Here is a 6,248-nt window from a genome sequence, read left to right as displayed (position 1 = left end):
ATCCAAATTAAATCTGAGTACAAATATCTACACAAATATATAATTCCTCTTTTTATTAAAATTTGACGGGAGTGTGGGGAAAAAATCATTGATGATCCTCTCTTCTGTCAATGTTGACAGAATAATTTTATAAAATAGAATTATTTTAAAATAGGATACTTCACAACTGTATCTCACTAGTTCATTCCTTTTGCAAATGTAAGTTGAATCTAATTTTTATTGATGCGATAAAACTTAGTCTGTTTTCTTCCCTGCGTTAAGTATAAAAATAGTGAGTTTACTTTATTCCCCATAAAAATATCTTAAGTCTACCTCTTAACTTAATATAATGAAATGAAACATTAATATTTTTTTCACAAAATTGTGAATTCGGCCATGCGATGAAAATTCTAGGTATCTAAGTAGCTAGTCGAGATTATTTTTATAACATACTAATAAATTATAGTCTCAGAATCGAATTCTCTGAAAGAGTTTTTTAAAAAAATTTTTAAAAATAATTTTGAGACTTATTTGTTATTTTCTATGAGTTCATAAAAGTGTGATTTATATTTCATTGTTCTTTGTTATTTAAGTGTTTATTGTTGAAAATTATAAAAAAATTACAAAAATATGTGTTGTATTTATTGTGGATTTGTGTGTGAGTTGTTTTCACATAGCCTTTCTGGTGATTTTTTTCTTATATCTTCTCATATAAATTTGTTTATATGTAATTAGACTGTTCAAGCTAAGTTTTTTTTTTTTATTATTTATCAATGATATTGTAGATTATGTTAGTTATCAACAAATATTTTATCCTCTTTTGATAATATTATTTAAAATTGTTTGCATTTATTTAATTAAAACTTTTGCGATTATATATAACTTTTGTATAAATATTCGTCTTGTATGTTATTATTACAATAATATTTTTAAGCTATCATTTAGGATTTACAACTGTTTTTTTTTGGGGGGGGGCTATTAATTTCTTTCTAATTTTTGTTTTACCTACTTTATGCTAAATAAAAAATACTGTCTTAACATTATGCTTTTTTAATTACTATCTAAATAAGAATCTACATTTAATAATGGTGTCACTCAGTCAAATTGTATTAGCATAATTTGAGTAATTTTAATTAGAAATCAATATTGTTTAAATTATTTCATGCACTACAATAATATCATAGAATTTTTGATTGAGGTATTGCCCCATAAAGTTACTTTTGTTTCAGTTATTTATTTTTTGTATTTGTTGTGTCTTTTTCAACACAACTGAAACCCTTCTTCAAAATTATTTGATTACGAAAATCTTGAACTCAAAGTTGAAAATTTTAATTACATATTTGCATGAGGTAGTATTGACTAATTAATTCTGTTTTACATGTATTGATTTGAAACTATTGCATTAAGTATTGATAGAGTTATTCTGGAAACTGTTGAAACTTTCTGTTCTAAACAAGGTATTAAGCAATTAGAAGTACAGTAGGGAACCGATTATCCGGAACGATTGGGACCACCGCTATTCCGGATAACTGATTTTTCCGGTTTTCTGAATCACTACAAAACGCCGTTTTTTTTATTGTTAAACCCAACTAAAAAAAAATATTTAGAAATAATCTTAAAAAGAAGAAAAAACAATGAAGTAATACACTAATGATTATTTCCAAAATTATGGTAAGGCAAACATCTATCTTTCAAAATAGAAAGAAAAATCCTAAAATCTTATGAGGAAAAAAAAATTTTTTTTAAAAATGGCAGGAAAATTTATCGAATTTTGTTCCGGTTTTTTGGTTTTCCGATTTCCGGATAACAGGTTCTGTACTGTAATTGTATCTTTTGTTATTCATTTGAATTTAAAATTTGCTTTCATTACTATAAAGCAGAAAAAATGTTCTTTAGTTAACTCTTTGCCTTTTTAAAGGTAGTATGGTACATGTGAACTGTCCCAAAAAGTGTTCAGATTTTTTCTTTGGCCTACTAAAAAACCTAAAAAGTTCTTAACTGTAACTTTTATGATAAAATTTCATTTTAATTTGAATTTCGTGGTCAATTGAATTAAATAAATTTTTAAAATTGTCCATTAGAAAACTCTTAAGAAATATATGTGCATCAATTTCACTCATAAGTAATTCTCTATGATTTTCTAAAACTCTATTATTTGTAGTTGCAATGTTTTGTCTTTGTAATATTTTGTAAATATCATCAAAAATGCTTTTGTAGTTTTTGTATATAAAATGTCAAACTTCTACTAGCATTTATATCTATCGTATACTTTTGCATTTTAAAATTTTGTTTTAGTGTGCAAAGTTGTCTAATATTATCTAAAAAAAAAAAATTCTTTACTCTTCAAAATATATGCTCATTTTGAAAAATTTAATATTTTTGTATAATTTTATTTTTGTATATCTTATATTCTGTAGCATGCAAGCATCGTTATCACGCTTGCTAAATATATTCATTAATATCGTACCTGCATGCAAAGCATATCGTTTGTATTATCATCTGTAGTTTAATCATATTTCTTATGCACATATTGCATTGTATATATTTGTCATCAATTGTTTATTAATAGATAGAGAGAGAAACTTTTTTTATTTTTTATATCTATTTTGGTGAAAGTTCATCTGGGTATATTATTAGCTATATAATGTGTTTATAAAGATATAAATTTGCACTTTCAATACATGTACAAAAAATTATTTTAATGATAATTTCTTTTTTGTTGATCATAAAGAAAGAATTTGAATTAGTGTGTGTTTAAGTATTTTAAACTGTCTAGCATTGATTTTTAAATTTCTGTTTTTTTTCCATTTAATTCTATTTGCTTGAATTGTTAACAGAAGTAATAATGCAAAAGTAATAATTTTATAAAATTATTATTTCGCAAAAGCAAAGCAATGAGACTGAATACCAAACTAACAAATCGTAAACGTATAGTGATGGCACTTTCAACCCATCCTGGAAAGTAAAGTGGCCAATACATTATATTAACTACATTACCACTGTCATGCCATTGGCCTAAAATTATGGAGCCTTAGCCTCCTTTTCTCTAGGGGAAATAACCTTTTTTTTTTCCTCTACCACTTTCTTGTGAGTTCCTATTTTTATAATAATGTAATGGTTTTTCCTCTATAGATTTTAAAAGAGTAAAGTTCGAATAAAATTAATTGCCTAAAATTACCCAGGTAATGCAGCATTGGAGTAAGTTTTAAAATATTAAGAAATTAGACCACAAACGTTTTTCATTATATACATCATGTAAACTGGCTTTTCTCCAGAAATCCCATTTTCAGAGTAAGCACAGGCATAATATAGGCTAAGCTTAACCTAATAGTCATCATTAACTGTTGCAAACTCACAGCAGTTATGAAATTAGCATTTTATGTGACAGCATCATCATCATCATATTTGGCTAGACAGCCCAGGGTGGGCCAGTGCCTTCCTTTGAATTCGAATCCACTTCTCTCTACTTTTGACACTTGTTCGCCAGTTTTTCTCCTTTAGAGTAAGGAAATCAGTCTCAACTAAATCTAGCCATCTCAGCCTGGGTCTACCTCTTTTCCTGTTCGTTAGGGGTTTGTGTAATAGGATTTTCTTTAAATTTGAGTCATCATTCCTTCTGAAAATGTGAGCTGCCCAGTTCATTCGATTTATTTTAATGAATTTCACAATATCTGGCTCTCTGTAGATTTTATACAGTTCAGTATTATATCGTCTTCTCCAGGAATTATTTATTTTTATCCCACCAAGGATGGCCCTCAAAACTTTTCTCTCAAAAATGGCAATTTTATTTTCACCAGCTAGAGTTAGGTTCCAGGTCTCAGAGCCATAGGTAAGTCTCAGAGCCATAGGCTAAGCTTAACCTAATAGTCATCATTAACTGTTGCAAACTCACAGCAGTTATGAAATTAGCATTTCATGTGACAGCAGAGCCTTGAAAAACAGCCTTAACAGATATACGTGAAAAAAAAATATGTAACATATGAGAATTAAAAATTGGGAAAACCTTTTTATGTTCTAGATTTGAATGTATATTGAATTAAGGATAACTCGATGATTAAGTCCCTCAATTAATAAAGTAAAAATTAATTATTCACATTTTAAATGATATCTCAGTTTTATATATGTTATAAAATCAGATTTAGGATAGCTTTAGTTTCTAACTGTATGAAGAATGCGAGATCTTTTGTAAATCTCATTTATGTATGCACATATCTTTATCAAAACGTTTCTAGGTATTGAAAGTGCAAATTACTTCACTTAGTTATTAAACTAAATATTGCATCAGACATGTGTTTTACTCATACATCCGTATATAACTTCCCAGTGATGCGCTTTTGAAATGATTTTGTACTGGTGTGTATGTGTTAATTATTACTATGTAACTTTTCATAATTTGTAATATGTATTTGGTTCATATCTTTACGTTGTACGCTTTATAAAGCTGAAACAAAGTGCAAATATATTTATTAATGCAACTTCCAATTTTCTGTTTTGTAATCCAACACATTAATATCTTTTGACATTACAAAACTTGATATTGCACATATATTGCATCTTGATGTAAGAGATGATATATAATTTTGTAACACAAATTTGTTTGAATATTTTAAATTCTTTGATTTGCAATCTTTTTTATTGTAAAGTATAAAATGTGATAGAAAATTAATATATTCTTATAATCACTATTTCACTGCAATTATTCAAAACAATGTTTATTTAATATTCAGCTTGGCACAAAATATGTGATTTAAATTTTTAAACACAATCATTTTCACTAAAAAAAGGTAATAAAATTTTTACAAAAAAAATGTACTGTAGTTTGCATTTATATTTGAATATTTTCATTAAAGCATGAAAACACTTTTCATTAATAAGGAATTACATGAAAAGTTTTATTGAAAGTCTCAGGAACAGTATTGGATGGATTGCGCTGCAACGAATTTCTTGCTAATTCAACGAGTATTCACCAAAACCTTAAATAGATCATCTCCATTTAAATTATTTATATTTTTTTTAAATGAAGAGTGATTATGTTTTGGAAGCCAGAATTGCTAAAAATATTGCTATGAAAAAAAAATCTTAATTGACTAAAGATGATTGAGTTAATGTTCAATATATATTAGGAAAATTCCAAATTTATCTCTCTGTGTGTGTCTCTCTCTTATAACTTTAGAACTGTTTGTGTCATGAAATTTAGATAGTGGGTCCAAGGGGTAATTTTAGCCCCCTATCCTAAAATATGTTTAAGAATTTTTGAAAAATGAATTTTTCTAATTGATTTAATGTACAGCATTGTCACAAATTCAATCCTTAGACAATCTTTTTTTAAAATTATTTCAAAGATTATAGTGATGTGTGATAGCTCATAGCTCTATATTTAATCAGAAGAGTTAATTGCAAGTTAGTTAATAGTTGTTTAATGTACCAATATTTAATTACCTATTGTAACTGATTATTACTGTCAAAAATTTCTTGATTGCGGTCAATTTTTTGATTACCATGAGCAATAGTATCTTACCAAATGATGCTGTATAAAGTGTATCTTTATTTTGATGGGATGAACTTTTAAATACGTGTCTTATAAAGTAAAGTCATCTGGAATTACCACAATTTTCTTTCTGAAAAATGTTTGCATTTAACTTTTATTTTTTCACATGATTTCATAGTGTTAATTAATACAGACTTATTGATTATCTATTCTTTTCCTATACAATGCAACTAATCAAATATTGGTAGTATTTAGCTAGTAAATGAAACAAAAGAATAATAAATAATATTTAAGAAGAAAAAGTTTAATTTTTAAGACAATCTATTTAATACCATTCAATTAATGTTAATTTTACTCATTAGTTTTGTGTTCAGGAAAAAAAATTCTGGATTTTCGCTAATTGCGATCCGGAACTTTCCGGAAATCCAAGTTCCAGAAGTTTCAAGAAACTATCAATCACATTTATGTTTAAAAATTCTTGTATATTTTATTTAAAAATATTAGAACTAAAATTTATACTTGGCATCTCTTATTAGCAAATATTTTTTTCTGGTAAAATAATAAATGTGATTAGAGATAAAAAAATAAACTTATACATAATTATTCATTTAAATTAAGCTGCATATAATTTATTTAGAATTTCATGTTTTGAAAATATCAATGATTTAAATTTATGAAGACATTAATTTTTTGAAATGCGTCATTAATGATCGTATTCAAGAAATTTTTAAGATTTTTGAGTTGGGCTCTCAATATGTTGGGCTTTGTGGTGTTTGATTCA

This window comes from Parasteatoda tepidariorum, chromosome 1 (genome assembly GCF_982258835.1).
Source record: "Parasteatoda tepidariorum strain Cologne lab strain chromosome 1, Ptep-v5.0, whole genome shotgun sequence".
Taxonomy (NCBI): Eukaryota; Metazoa; Arthropoda; class Arachnida; order Araneae; family Theridiidae; genus Parasteatoda; species Parasteatoda tepidariorum.
This window is presented reverse-complemented; position numbering follows the sequence as displayed.